Raw genomic sequence first — 16,635 nt, 5'->3', positions numbered from 1 at the left:
AAAGTTAAGTTTGATATAAGAAAAAGATGGAGGTGTACGCATTATAAGTACTTAGGTTTACTTAGTAACATGTCTTATTAGCTGCAAATGAAACCTGTTATCAGAACAGAACTTTTAGCTTCTAAAATATAACAATGTTTAAGTAACATGAAAACTGATAACACTTCGTTTGATGCATTTCTCTTAGCCAAACTCAGATCGGAATCTGACTTGAGATCTGAATTGACTCGAGTCAGGCTTGGAACCTTATTTGTTTTCCTACTCGTGTTTATGACTTGTTTGATGGCCAACTCGAACTTATTTAGATTCATTTGAGTTTGGTAAAAAAATAAGTTTGAATTAAAAGCAAATTGTCTGAAATCGTTCAAAATGTGCTCGGTGCTCCTGACGTAAATCAAGTCAGATTCGTAAGAGCCAGACTCAAGTGAATCAGATTCGTAAGAGCCAGACTCAAGTGAATCAGATCCCGACAATCAGAACAAAAAATAAGCTAACGACAACCTGTTTTAAAGCTATCTGAAACTGCAGATAAAGTAATAACACCACACACTAAAACTGTCAAACAAGCCAAACCTATTTTAAAAACTGTACAATCTAACCATTTAACCAGTCTCCCTCACCATTTAACCAGTCTCTGAAAAATATTAGAGTCATTGAAACATCCATCCCCTTTGTGCTTCTTCTTCAAATCTGTCTGTAGCAATTAAGATGTGTAGGAGAAAGTGGGAGTAATGGAGCCATTAGCAATAGTAGCATTTTGATAGAATATGATATATGTTATTTTATGATAAAGATGATATCTTAGAACAATAATAATTCTTATTATATATAAGATAATAATCATAATATTATTTTTATAAGAATAACGAGAATAAAAATAATGAGTTGTTTTGCAAATTTTCTACTAAATATTTTGTTTGTAGACTTAATGCCTTGAAATGTTTACCGACGTTGTGAAATGTCGTAAAAGAAAATGTGTAATAGACATTTTATATACACTAATATTGTGAAATATCTTGAAAAATGTTTACCAGTAGGGTAGGTGCTTTCTATTATTCTTTGGAGTTATAGGGCAACACATATGCAGTATGTCAACTACTTTGTCATGATTTGGGGTCGAATTGGGTAACCCCTGTGTTTTGCACCTCAACTTCTTGCAACAAAAAATGAGATTGTGCTAGTCTTGAATTTTGTTCTGTTGAATACCATGGACGTAGTTTGTAACTCAATTGCTTATTATAGTAGATTTGGAGTGGACTACTTGTCACGTGATTTTTAATTCTCATATTGAGAAGGTTTTCCAAGTTAAAATCGTTGTCTTATTTACTTTCTGTTCTTCGTTTTATTGCTGCCACTATTTTACATATTTTTTCTCATAACTAACACAAATGGGAAAACTTATATTTCGCTGCGTCAACGCGCCCGTTTTTCCCAACAGGAACGCTATGCCCACAGACTTTTGCCGCCATTATCACGACAAGCAAAATATTGCCGCTATTATCACGACAAGCAAAACAAGAGTGATATTCATCATAATCAACAAATATTTGTAGTTCCTCATTCTTGAAATTAATATTACTCACAGGAAACAAAGTGAAGAGGAGGTGAAACACCCTATCTTATTTATAGGATGCGATCAAGATTCGCTACTTCAAATCTTGGTGGGTTGGGTTAGGTTGGATCATCTTTAATGTATTGATGAAGACTTTTTGTCCCCGTTGGATAGTATCTTATCGGACCTTTTCTTTGTGTTTGACTGAAATGATAAAAGACAATGGTACAAGAGAAAAAGATGAGTATTATTTTCGTGGTTGAAATGATAAAAGTCACATCTTCATCATGGAATCGGGTCATGAGAAAGTTTAATAATTTCATCATTCACCACGTGAATGTGGGAGCAATACAACTACTTTACAGATGAATTTTCATTTAGATGTGCACATAACATATTCACATGTGTACCTTAAGTTCAATGTAATCCACCACAAGTTTTGTAGCATTAATTTGATTATAACAAAAAAAAATATCTTATGTGAAATAGAGTACATTACGTCATAACACGAGACCATGTATTAGTAGTTCTGGTACACTTTCACATTTTTTTCTTATGCAACTTTTTTGTTGCCTATAACATTTCTATCATCACATTAAATACACACCAATAAAACTATAAAAAGAAGAAAAACTGGCACAACCACAGTCGCACTTGCATGTCTTCCTTTTATCTTTAACACTGAATTAGTGAGGGGTAACTTATTCTCTTCCTAGAGTCTTGCCATATAACATTGAATCTTTTGATGCCTTCTTTTTTTCCTTTAGTACTGCAATACAAAAATATAATTAGTGACACACCTACTTATATTATGCTCCTCCGACACGCCTGTTTTTTCCAACAGGAACGCTATGCCCACAGACTTTTTCCGTCATTATCACGACAAGCAAAATATTGCCGCCATTATCACGACAAGCAAAACAAGAGTGATATTCATCATAATCAGGAAATATTTGTAGTTCCTCATTCTTGAAATGAATATTACTCACAGGAAACAAAGTGAAGAGGAGGTGAAACACCCTATCTTATTTATAGGATGCGATCAAGATTCGTTATTTCAAATCATGGTGAGCTAGGTTAGGTTGAATCATCTTTAATGTATTGATGAAGACTTTTTGTTCCCGTTGGATAGTATTTTATCGGACATTAATCAATATTTACTAATATTATATTTAAAAATTTATATTATTATTACTATTATTATGTCATATAGTAAAAGTATTTTTCAAGTTTTCAAGTAGTTTCCTTTCAACAAAAAAAAAAGAAAAGTTTATAGTTTGATTTTTTTCTTTTCAAAAGGTCATTATATTATAATAGGATTTGTGTATTCATTATTATGTGATATAGTATAGTATATTGCTCTAAAAATATGAAAACAAAGCTCCATGAAGTAAATATCTATTACATGGTGGAGCATTTATAATTCGGTGGTGGACCTTTTGGTATTGCTCCAAAAATACCTAAAGACGAATAAGAAATTCTTGAAGTGTAGGTTTGTCATGTTTGCACGTGTGCTTCCCACGTAGATAGTACTTAAGAGATTCATAGTAGAATTTTACTTTCATTCATGATAAAATAGTATAAAACGGTATAGTTTTGGCATTCAAATATTAAGAACGTTAGAGGGGGGCCTTTAATACTAACTTAGGCATCTTTAACACTACTGGGGGCATCTTTAGTACATTAGAATCCCATCAACCGAATTGAAAAGCCAGCAATATCACATGTGTATAGGTTAGCTTTCACTGCCACACATGAATGCACCTCTCATCACATGGAGCAATACAGTGTTGTGTGTAAGAGTAAAAGTTTCACATATTTAGTCGAACAAGAGAAAAGAGGTCAGGCGTAATTAAGCGCACTGACTTTTGTCGCCATCATCACTCAAGCAAAAAAAGAGTGATATTCATCATCATCAGAAAATATTTGTAGCTCTTCATATTGAGGAGGTTTTCCACGTTAAATCGTTGTCTTATTTACTTTATGTTCTTCGTTTATTGATGCCACTATTTTACATATTTTTCTCATAACTAACACAAAGGGAGAAATCTTATATTATGCTCTGTCGACGCGCCTGTTTTTTCTAACAGGAACGCCATGCCCACCGACTTTTGCTGCCATTATCACGACAAGCAAAACATTGCCGCCATTATCACGACAAGAAAAACAAGAGTGATATTCATCATAATCAGCAAATATTTGTAGTTCCTCATTCATGAAATTAATATTACTCACAGGAAACAAAGTGAAGAGGAGGTGAAACACCCTATCTTATTTATAGGATGCGATCAAGATTCACTACTTCAAATCATGGTGGGTTGGGTTAGTTTGGATCATCTTTAATGTATTGATGAAGACTTTTTATCCCCGTTGGATAATCAAGTGGAGAGGGAGAGAGTGGAAACCTTATCTGGGTTTCCTACTAACCAACTCACACTCTCTCAGAGCTTGCACACTTCAACATTTCTACTAACCAACTCTCACTCTCTCAGTACTTACACACTTCAACATTTCTACTAACCAACTCACACTTTATCAGGACATACACACTTCAACTAACCAAACATAGACTCGTATAGCAAACTCACACTGACAAGATAAAAGACATGGACGAGGGTGTACCAGAATGATCCATATGGCCATCAAGGGAAATAATATCCCGACCAACAACAATATTTTTTACATGGGTTGTAGAATGGATTCTTACTTCATTGACCACAACAAATTTTCCTACCATAAGTTGTATAGTTAGTTGGAATGCCACGCCCACTAACACTTGCCGCCATCATGACGACAAGCAAAAGGATAATGATATTCATCATCATCATAAAATACTTGTAGTTCTTCATAATTGAGTCTAAAAAATGTTTAAGAAAATAAAAGGAGGAAACATAAGGAAGAAGAGGAGGATAATACAACCTTATATATAGAGGGTTGTTATAGTTCACAACTTGAATTCAGGCATTGGGTTGGGTAGGTAGCTTTGTTAATTTTAAATTGAATTGAGACAAATACCTGTGGACCAACATCTAAACCCCAATTGAAAGCCTCTATTAATAGGTATTCATTGGTAAAATTATATAGGTGAGTTAGAGAGAGAAATAAACTACACACAAAACACATTAACACATAACACATTACACATGAAAGTAATTAAGAACACATGAAAAGACAAACAAACCACGAGACTTACGCTATTCCTAAATATAGGGGACTCCTCGGGGGTGTTCATTCCATTGTTGCAGGCATCAAGAGAGAAGATACCCTGGTGGGCAACACCTCCGGTCATACTTGTTGCAACATGGGAGAGTTTTGATCTCTCTTGTTGTTGTTGTTAGCACCATTAACAAAACTATTATAAAAATGATAAGCAAACGAGCCATAATTTTCTCCATAGTTGAAGTTTTGGAAATTATTAAGCAAACAAAAGGAGGAATGCATTGAATAAGAAGTGGAAGATACAATTATTTATATAAGGACGTTAGGGTAGGGTTAAATTTCCACGCTTTCATTTCAACTTTCGTTTTTAACGATCATTTGTTGTTGTTCCCACAACTTCTAAGTATTAGTGACTTGTGTGTGTGTGTGTGTTAACTTTTAATTAAATGTAAGGAATAAGAAGAGTTAGTTTAACATAAACAACATTAATTCATTTATAAAAACTTTCATCCCATTATTACAAACAACACAACCCACCTTAGGAGACAGACATACATATAAAAAGAACACAAAAACATGAAAGTGACTCTACAACCACAAAAACTTACATTATTCTAGGGGATTTCTCGGAGGTGTTAGATTCTATGTCTCCAACACTAGGCGAGACGATATTCTTGTCGGAAAAAGTCTTAATTGTGGGAGTACAACAAGGTTGAATTTTCAAGTTCCCTTTCCATCGAGACTACCATCATAAGTGAGATAACTATTAACAAAATTACAAGAAAAACAAACACGGAGATGGCCATTGTTGAAGTTGTTAGAATGGTTTAAAGGGAATTGAAGTGTTGTGAAGAGGACGGAAGATTATACCTTATTTATAAAAGTGTGGTGGCTTGGGTCGGGTTAGATTGGGTTGGGTAGGTAGCTTTGTTAATTTTAAATTTAATCAAGACAAATACATGTGGATCAACATCTGAACCCCAATTGAAAGACTCCATTAATAAGTATTCATTGGTAGAATTATATAGGCGAGTTAGAAAGAGAAACAAACTACACACATGGCACATTAACACATAACACATAACACATTACACATGGAAGTAAAAATACATGAAAAGACAAACAAACCACGAGACTTACGCTATTCCTAAACACAAGGGACTCCTCGGAGGCGTTCGCTCCATTGTTGCAGGCATAAAGGGAGATAGCTTGGATGGAACCTAACAAAATAGATGAAACTTAACTTAGCAACAAAAGGGTCTTCCCATGCTGTCACCGATGCTAACATATCTTCCCATGCTGTCACCGATGCTAACAAACTTAGCATATTTTGTTGCTTCAAAATCAGCAAAAAATGTTGTCCACCTGGGTTGGCTGGGCATCATTGATGCACCATGAAGAGATTCCACCCTCCCCCCTTGTGTGTTTCGTGTTATAGTTTTATTAATTAGTAATGTGTGTGTATTATTAAGTCTTATTAGTAAGGCTTAAGTTTGTTTGTCCTGTGTGAGTGGCTTAATTTGTGTTTGTTATGTTTTATTTTCAATTTTTAAATCTTGTCTTTTAGTGATTCAACATCAGCTGGGCATTAAAATGCCCAAAAATTTGGGCACTCTAGCATCTCCCTAATAAGTATTCATTGGTAGAATTATATAGGCGAGTTAGAGAGAGAAACAAATTACACACATAACACATAACACATAACACATAACACATTACACATGGAAGTAAAAATACATGAAAAGACAAACAAACCACGAGACTTACGCTATTCCTAAACACAAGGGACTCCTCGGAGGTGTTCGCTCCATTGTTGCAGGCATAAAGGGAGATAGCTTGGATGGAACCTAACAAAATAGATGAAACTTAACTTAGCAACCATGCTGTCACCGATGCTAACATATCTTCCCATGCTGTCACCGATGCTAACAAACTTAGCATATTTTGTTGCTTCAAAATCAGCAAAAAATGTTGTCCACCTGGGTTGGCTGGGCATCATTGATGCGCCATGAAGAGATTCCACCCTCCCCCCTTGTGTGTTTCGTGTTATAGTTTTATTAATTAGTAATGTGTGTGTATTATTAAGTCTTATTAGTAAGGCTTAAGTTTGTTTGTCCTGTGTGAGTGGCTTAATTTGTGTTTGTTATGTTTTATTTTCAATTTTTAAATAAATGGGATGGGTTGTTAGATGGAAATGGTGTTTAAGGTATGTTTCATTTTTTCTGGAGTGAGAAAGTTAGAGAGAGAGAAAGTAAAAAGTAAGAGAAATTAAATAGGAAACTAAAAGGTCTCCATCATAGATGAAACAAGCAACTTTGAAATATTTAAAGGTTCAATAACATGCATTTTTTACAACTTAACTATGGACTTCTTGTTAACAATGATTTCATATCGATCGTTTATTTTGAAAAATTCACTATGTTTAATCACAGAAAGGGTTAAGCCTTTCTTTGGTTATGATCACAAAATCATAACAAAAGAATTTCATTAAGATATAACTAGAAGAATTGTTATTTCCTTACAACTAATTATGATATTGTACCACAGAAAGTAGGATAGTAAATTATCATAATTATGATATTACATTATGATATTGTACCACTGAAAGTAGGATAGTAAATTATCATAATTAGTCAAAAAAGGCAATTTGGTTTAGAGAGACAAAAATAAATTGGCTTGGCTTGGCTTCAATATTGTCTTCATTACAACTATAAATTGTGATGTTTCATTAGTATAGCCATGCATGTGAAAGTACTTCTCATCTTACATTATTTCCATAGGAAGAAACAAATATTATTGCACTCACCTACTTGCCTAACCCTAGTTTTGAGATTAAATTATTGCATTCACCTACTTGCCTTTCCTTCCCCTATCCCTAGTTCTGCCCCGCGTTCTGATACTATATCTGGATTGAGTACAAAACCAACTATAGATGAGTGGAGAAACTACTATCTGGATTGAGGACAAATCAAAGGAAATTGACAAAACTGACTACCTTTATTGCAAGAAATAAATTGTAATGGTAGTATTTTGATTATTATTTTACCTATGCATGGAAAAGATACCAAATACTCACTTACCCACCCATCTAATACACTTACCCACCCATCAACCCACTCATTTACCCGGAATCTATCAAACCCGACCCACTTTTTTATAGCTATATATTACCTCACTCCATTCTACTCTTTCCCTGCCTGATTTATTCACAATTTCTCATCCTCCACCTCCATCTTTGATCCATTCAATATTAATGTCTACTCTACTGGCCGAAAGGGAAGGTCTGCAGGGCCAAATGCCTATGGGTAAATGTATAATCACTTGGTAAATGTACAATCACTTTTTCAAAATTAAAACGTAACTGATTAATTAAAGGTAATATTAGAGAAAAGGAATTAAAATGTACAATCACTTTATCTCATGGAATTATGTAAGAGTACATGATGGATCACATGATAGATTGAGTTGGGTTGGTAAGAAATTTCAATTTAGGTTAGATAGAGAAAAGGAATCTCGTTTCAAGTGTGGACATCACATCAAACAATGAATGGTACTGACGATAATGTCCAAAACTTTCACATTTGAGGTGTACTAATTTCAATAATTTTTCTTCTATAATAAATTCTTATCTGTTTGGAACCAACTTTCTGATCCCATATCAGGGATTTTCGTCTGTTGAGATTCCATCCATGACATGAAGTTTCGTCGATGGCAATTAAATGACAACCCGTGGGTAGATGTATTAATTTGCATTATCATAATTAGCATTTAGAACATGAAATAGGTCCAATAATATGGAAACTAAAAGGTCTCCATCATAGATGAAACAAACAACTTTGAAATATTTAAAGGTTCAATAACATGCACTTTTTTACAACTTAGCTATGGACTTCTTGTTAACAATGATTTCATATATTTCGATCGTTTATTTTGAAAAATTCACTACGTTTAATCACAGAAAGGGTTAAGCCTTTCTTTGGATGTGATCACAAAATCATAACAAAAAATTTCATAGCTATAACCATTGCTAAGACCACATCACTTACTAGGTGGACAGTAAATAACATTTGCTACCAATTTAACCTATCTGCTACAACTATTCAATTTAGTGAAGCATTTATATGCTATTTACTTGTATGAAGTACAAATTTTACTTTGAATTTCAAGAATTATGATTTACTTTAAATATATAGAAGTTCATGTTGATGCACCATTCAATATTAATGTCTACTCTACTGGTCAAAAGGGAGGCCTGCAAGGCCAAATGCCTACGGGTAAATGTATAATCACTTGGTAAATGTACAATCACTTTTTCAAAATTAAAACGTAACTGGTTAATTAAAGGTAATATTAGAGCCTTACTGGCTCGCCCAAATGAAATGCGTATAATTTTAATTGCATTTTGTCAAAGGTAGCTCATATAAAAACATTGATTTATTTATAGATGTCTGTATGTATGGTATTAAGAAATTTTACATGGTCAATCAATTTCTGGTTAGATAAATGGAAGTAGTAGGAAAGTAATTTGTTATTTTTTTTCATTTGAGTAGGTGATTTTTTTTCTGGTCACTATGGTTGCTATTTAATTTATATTCTTAATCTTAGAATGAAAATCTTGCTTGCATTTGTTACTTAATATTGTTAATTTCATACGTTGAATTGTGCGGAACAAGTCTAATGTAGCAACAAAACAAAGAGATAAATAAATTCCACTCTGCACTTAATTGGTATTTAGTTGGGCATTCATAAACTTAATATAAAAATCGCAATCACTCAAGATATTCGAAGTCAAATTTGTCATAAAGAGGAAATAATGAAAGCACAAACTCTTTCTGCCAGATATGTGTCAGCGAACGACAAGACAACCTTCACTAAAACAACCAAATAGAACGCGGCGGAATCAGGATTTTGCCCGAGGCAACGCTAACTTCAGTGAATTTTTTATTCAAAAATTCTATCCATGAAGTTGCTGGCATAAGATGAGAATATATTTTGCTTGATCATAATTGTTTCAAACTTTTGTCATTTAATATAATAAAAAGATTATTTTTCTACCACCAGACTTACTTAAATTTGAGAAGCCAAAAAGAAAAATGTTGAGATTGGAGGGTCAATCGACAACTTACAAACGATTGGCGACACATAAGTGAATAATAACAAGATCATGAAGTGAAGAAAGATAAACAAGTAAGAACTAAAAGAAAAAAAATTCTGACTTACAAAAATAATTTAAGTACAACATAAGAAAATTATAATTGGAAATAAAATAAAATTTGGGGTCTAGGTAGAAGCTTGGATGCACTTCGGTGCGAAAACGGAAGTGATTACGAATTGGGGGCCAAATAACAATTTACACTATGGGTGTTAAAGGCGCATCATGGGGTGGTAAAACTTCTCTTATCAAAGCACAAAACTTAGAATCCAATCTATTAGGATTAGATATGTAGTTTTTCTTTAAGGATTTTTGTCAAATATTTTTGTATCCTTTTTTTTTCGCAAGAATGTATGAAAAGCCCAAAATATGGACCCTAATAGGAAAAAAAACTCACTCAAAAAATTAATGTAAAAAAGTTCATTTTTTAACATTTTTTGAACTGTTGCGACAGTCTTATTTTTCTCATAATCCCCTTTCTACCTTTCTATGTTGATAACATATATAAATATGTTGTTATAAATTGTTGACAACATATATAACTGCTCTCCCTCTCTCCCCTGTAACCGTTTTCTCTCTAGTTTCTCTCTGTAAATAAGTTTTTTCTTCTTCTTCACGTTGGTCTTTGTTTGCTCCGGCGAAGGGTTGTCCCTTTGCCGGATTCTCTTATGTTTCTTTCCTTCTTGGTGTATCTTTTTTTTTCTTTTCTTGCCCTATATGTAACATCTCTTATGGAGAATCTCTCACTTCTTTCCACTTTCTTATCTCTTTTGTTCCTTCTGATTTGGCCCCTGATCCAGAGAAGCGATCGTCTTCTAGGGTTTCATCTCTCATGGTTTTCTAAAGTTATATCTTTCCAGTGAATTAGGGTTCCACATAATCCCCGTTTCGGTTTTGTCGGATTTGAAATTTTGTTAGAAGTTGGAATCATGGTTTGAATCAAATTCTCATTCTGGTTTTGGTTTGAAATTTTGAAAGAAGTTGAAATCATGGGCGATATGAGTCCATTCTCCTTTTGGATTTGAAATTTTGAAAGAAATTGAAATCAATGAAAAAGTAGATAAAAAGAGAACAATCACGGATCTCAAGGAAATGTTTGTTGCTGAATTTCGAGGAGTCTGCGGTGGTGGTTGTAGTTTGGGGTATTGGAACAAAGAGGGTTTTAATGGTGGTGGTGGTGGATTATTTGATCTTTGTGTGGGTTATGGTGGTTTAGTCATGGTGGTGTATTATTATGGAGGGCTCGGGACAGTGGTGGTGGTGGTGGTCCGGCGAGAGGATGAAGAGGAAGATTATTTAGTTTTTCAGTGTACTTTGGTAATTGGACGACGGCGGTTTTTGCGGTGATGGCGGCGGTTTTTCGGTGACGAAGGCGGTTCTCCGATGACGGAGACGGTTTTCCGGTGACGACGACGATTTTCCGGTGATAGCGGCGGTGGTTCTTTTATTATTATTATAGTATTTGTCAGACCTATAGGGTCTCTTTTCACGATCTTTAGGATATTTTTGTCGTCCTTTAGGGTCTTTTTTCTCGATCTTTAGGATCAATGTGTCTGTGTCTAGTCCAATTTCTTTCCCTTCATGAGGCACTTTGCAGTTGAAGGTATGTAACTCTCATGAAGTTTTCAGAGGAGAGAAATAAGAATTATGTCCATGTAAAATCGTGATTTTATCACTTATGAATGGAAATGTTTCCCTTGGCTTCAAAAAAAAAACATATATAATTGTGTTGATACAAACAGTTGACAACATATGTAATAACGTCGGACTTGTTATAAAATGTTGACAACCTGTATAATTGCTCTGACATGTTATAAAATGTTCATAACATATATAATCATGTTCTTAATAACATATATAATGCATTAGTCAAAAGGGAGAATTTGACATACACCCCCACTATTATATGAATATTAGGACTACACCCCCACTTTTTGAAAACTTTTGATATACACCTCCACGTGGACGAAAACCGTCAACTCAGAGTTAAGTTGGGTGTTGCGAAACACACGCATCAACCATGAAGATTTTACCCTTTTGTAGTTGTTAAAATATTTTCAGAGATTTTGACATATACCCCCAATATTATATGAATTTTTGGACTACACCCCCATTTTTTTGAAAAAACAAAATTCCCCAATTTTCCCTTCAACGGTCATCTTTTCCCTCTTGTCTTATAAACTTATTTATCTTGGACAAGCTAAAAGATCAAAGCGAAAGAACTATTTGGGATATCAAACTATAGAAAAGTTGGAGGAACTATTTGGGATATCAAGCGAAAGAACCTATTTATCTTATATGTCAAATTCTTCGTTTCTCATTGCTCCCAGAAAATTGTTCTTTCTTCTCTCTAGAGACAGGAACAACTGAAACCCCTTTCGCGATTGTCTGTTTCTTTCTCTAAAGGTACGAACATCAGAAACCCCTTTGGTGATTTAAAAATTCTGGTTTTTTTTTGTAAAGAATACCATCAATGGCAGAAGAAGGAAGGTATGGCAGTCATCGGTAAGTTTTTTTTGTTGAGTATTTCATCAATGGCAGAAGAAGGAAGGTATGTCAGTCATCAGTAAGTTAATTCCTAACTTTTTTAGTTGTTCTAATTAGAATTTTCATGAAACCCATTCTAGTACAATCCACCAAACAATTAAAACCACCACCAAGAAATGGTGCATCTACCTCCCATCTTTTTTATAGCTTGATATCTCAAATAGTTCTTTCACTTTGATCTTTTAGCTTGTCTAAGATAAATAAGTTTATAAGACAAGAGGGAAAAGATGATCGTTGAAGGGCAAATTGGGGAATTTTGTTTTTCAAAAAATGGGGATGTAGTCAAAAAATTCATATAATATTGGGGGTGTATGTCAAAATCTCTGAAAATATTTTAACAACCACAAAAGGGTAAAATCGTCACTGTTGATGCGTGTGTTTCGCACACACTCAACTTAACTCTGAGTTGACGGTTTCCGTCCACATGGGGGTGTATATCAAAAGTTTTCAAAAAGTGGGGGTGTAGTCCTAATATTCATATAATAGTGGGGTTGTATGTCAAATTCTCCCTAGTCAAAATATTATTTTTTTCGTTAATGAGTTTGTCAAATAAAAACGATAATATGGATAACATTTAAATTTTTGCAAAGACATTATAAAATGCATTAGTCTATATATTTCTGTCCGAAGCAAAACAAAAATTGCGGAAATCATTTCAATCTTCACAAGACAAATCGAAACATACTTTAGCCAAAATGTGAGTGTTAGTAGGTGTTTTGTAAAATGCAGAAGACAAAAGGCAAAACATATTTGCAAACCAATTTCTGAGCAAAACCAAATTTGTTGGGAAATAAACTAAGATTTATTCAGAAATTTTCGAAAATGTTTTCACGTTGATTTCGGGGTAAAGTTGTATTTTTACAAAATGTTTTTTTTTTCAAATAGTATCTGAAATGGGGCTTGGTTTCCTATTATCATCCAAATTTTTTATTTTGAAATTATCACCTTTTTTTACTTGACTAATGCAAATAAAACATTACAATTTGAGAGAAGTTTTTTAGTTTATTACGTTTTCAAACTTTAATTCATTTGCAGGACGTTATATTTCTATTTTTATTATTTGACAGTAAGATTGTCCTTTCACGCTCTATAAATTGCATGATACTTTACAAATTCATTTTGTAAAATTGAGAAACATTATTTTTATATGTATTTCTCTATTCATGTCTGCACATAGATGTTTAAATGTATTTTAAAGCCTCATTTCTAATCAAAAATACATTGGCGAGCTCATGTAACTAATCAACAATTAAAAAAAGAGTTAATTTCTAGAAAGGTCAAAATAATATTGAAAATGAATAGAAAAACACAAAACATTTGAAAATTATTATTCAGGTCAAAAAGTGTGCAAATACTAAAATACCCCTTTTTGTCATTTTGTGTAACTAAATTCTTTTATTTTTCTTTAAATTTTAAATCGATATAACTTTTGTTTGAGATGTCGGATTTCTATAAAAATTATATATTTAGAAATAATTCTTCATTAGCTTTCTAACGAGATCCACTTTCAATACTTTTTTTTTCAAAAAAAAAATCCAGAAAAAAACGACGTTTTTTCCTTTACGTTTTTATGCAAACGTGTTTGCAACAATCTGTTAAGCAAACGTGTTTGCAACAATCTGTTCTGCAAACGTGTTTGCATAACTACAAACATGTGTTTGCATAATGTAAACTGCAAATTGTGTTTGTAAAATATAGACTGCAAACATGATTTGCAAGCTTTGCGGAATATTATAATTTTGAGTTGCAAAATGATTTTTATCCATATCATAAGAGTTTAATTCCTCCTTCAAAGAAAGTGAGCCACGATCAGTTAACATGGTCTCAGAGCAAAATTTGTAGTTCAAGTATATTTGGCACAACACTGGGAGGAGTGTTATTGGATGTGAATCATTACATTGCTATTGCCACAAACCACAATCATATGGTGGTTTTATACACATTTTCCTTTTTTTGAACTACATTCTCCTTATTTACTAGCTTAGAGAATAAATATAAATTGTAATCAACAGTACCTCTAGATATTTCAAGTAAGCTAAAAGTTCTAGAATTTGGATAAGAGTTTATGTCATATCATTTGAGATTGTACTGCAAGTTCAGTTAATTTGACCTAAATTTCAAATTTATGTATATAGAACATCCGCATTGCTACTAACTCCCCTCTTTAAGCTTCAAAATTTAACAAATTGTATTCTATCACTCCAAAGCCCTAATCAAACACAATCTATAAATTTTTACCAAATCAAAATACATGATTTTTCTATTAATTACTCAGTCAAATAAGTGCAACAAAAACAATTAAAAAGAAATTAGCAGGAATTAATGAATTTCAACAACACAAGAAGCAATGGAGATTAAGATCCTTACATGAACTCAAACATGATGTTGATTCAAACTTATCCTCGTATGGTGGAACTGAATTGAGTTTCTTTTGTTTTGATCCCATTAATCGGTTTCCTAACATGAATACAAATCGTCGATATTATCAATTTCTTCACAAGATCGACTCCTGATGTGATCCGAATAGCTTATTAACTTATAACTTTCTTTCTCTGTCTAACTTTCTCTCTCTAACTTGTTGAAGAGAAGACCTGAATAAGAGAACGGTTCAGAACTGACAGAAATGGAGGAAAAGCCAAAAATCTCAAAACCTCAAAACCCAAACGAAATGAAAAGAAATCACTAAAATCATCCTAAAGTGATTATCATCATATCAATCTCAAACGAAGTTGGTTTCTAACAATCGATTCATTTTTCATTCCCATGGATTGATTTAATTGTTAAAGAGATGGAGAGAGATAGATGCGATCGCATGAAAAATGTCGTCATAAAATCACCATGATTCAGCAACAAAGAAGAAGAACAATGAGAAAACGATAAAAAAAGATTTGAGATTTTTTGGGAGAGAAAATTAGTTTTAGTAGGAGGGTATTCTAGGAACAAAAATAATTAGAAATGACCTGATTAATAATTTCTCATATTATTTCAAACTTCATATATCATTAACCATAATATTTTGGTAACTACTACTTAATAAGAAAAAATCTAGGAGTTTTTAGTTATTTTGATAATATTGTAAACCTAAATAGCCATTTTTCCTTAAAAAAAGGTGCACAATATATTAGATTTTATAATGAATTTTTGGGTTTATAGTCCAAAAAACGGGTCCTAATAGTAGATATAATCCTCTCTAATCCTATAAAGGGTTTTAAAACCAAAAAAATAATATAAATGGATATCTAGTCCATTTGGTCTCATCTAGAGAGAAAACACAAATCTCTAGAATAAATATTATTTCATAATCCCTAATCTAACCTTTCCATATTTTATAACTGATTTATCTTCGAAATATATGCATATCTTTTTCCATATTTATCTACCATATTTCTCTCCAATCATGTTTCTATTCAAAGTAAGGATATCTTTATTATTATCTCTCATATTTCTCTCCAATCATGTTTCTATTCAAAGTAAGGATATCTTTATTATTTTCAGTAACGGAAACTCTTTATTTGATCTCTCTAAAACCGATTTAGTTGACAAACCTCCATTAAACTCAGAAAATCTTCTTCTTCTACATTATATTGCTGTCCAAATTCATCATTTATCAGGTTTAATACTTTCGAAATCTTTATAAACACCATTGTTAATATCTAATATTTCTTCTTATAACTAAAACCCTAATTATTTCGCTCTATTATAAAACGTATCAGATTTATGATACGTATCTATAAGATCTGTTTACTAATTCATTAACTTCGAATATATGATGTTTATTTTCTCTCTCTAAAATTTTCATAACTGCTTAAGATCTTTATGTTTATTCCTTATTCAATGATTCCTTCAAAGTTAGTATGTTATGTTTGCATCCAGTGATAATATCATATTTCTTTAGATCTATGTTTAATCTTCTGTTGTTTCTGATATTTCGTGAGATCAGATTTTTCAATCATCAATCGAATGTTTGATGTTTATTTTCTTTCTCTCTCTTAAAATTTTATTTATGTTTTTTATCTTGATGTTTAATCCTTCAACTCGAGTTTGACATTATTGCAATCAATCATCATAGCAGATATCTTTAGATTTGTAGTTTAAGCTTAATGATATTCTCATTTTTTTTTCTTCAGATCTGGTTTTCAATCCGTACGGATTTATGAAACATTTGTTCTTTCGTACGGTTACTCATAACAGAATTTACAGTACATGTATTGTATCGTAAATTACC

Source organism: Eschscholzia californica, unplaced genomic scaffold, assembly GCF_041429995.1.
Source record: "Eschscholzia californica isolate CP2 unplaced genomic scaffold, dmEscCali1.0.p SCAF_2, whole genome shotgun sequence".
NCBI lineage: Eukaryota > Viridiplantae > Streptophyta > Magnoliopsida > Ranunculales > Papaveraceae > Eschscholzia > Eschscholzia californica.
Note: the sequence above shows the minus strand (reverse complement) of the source record.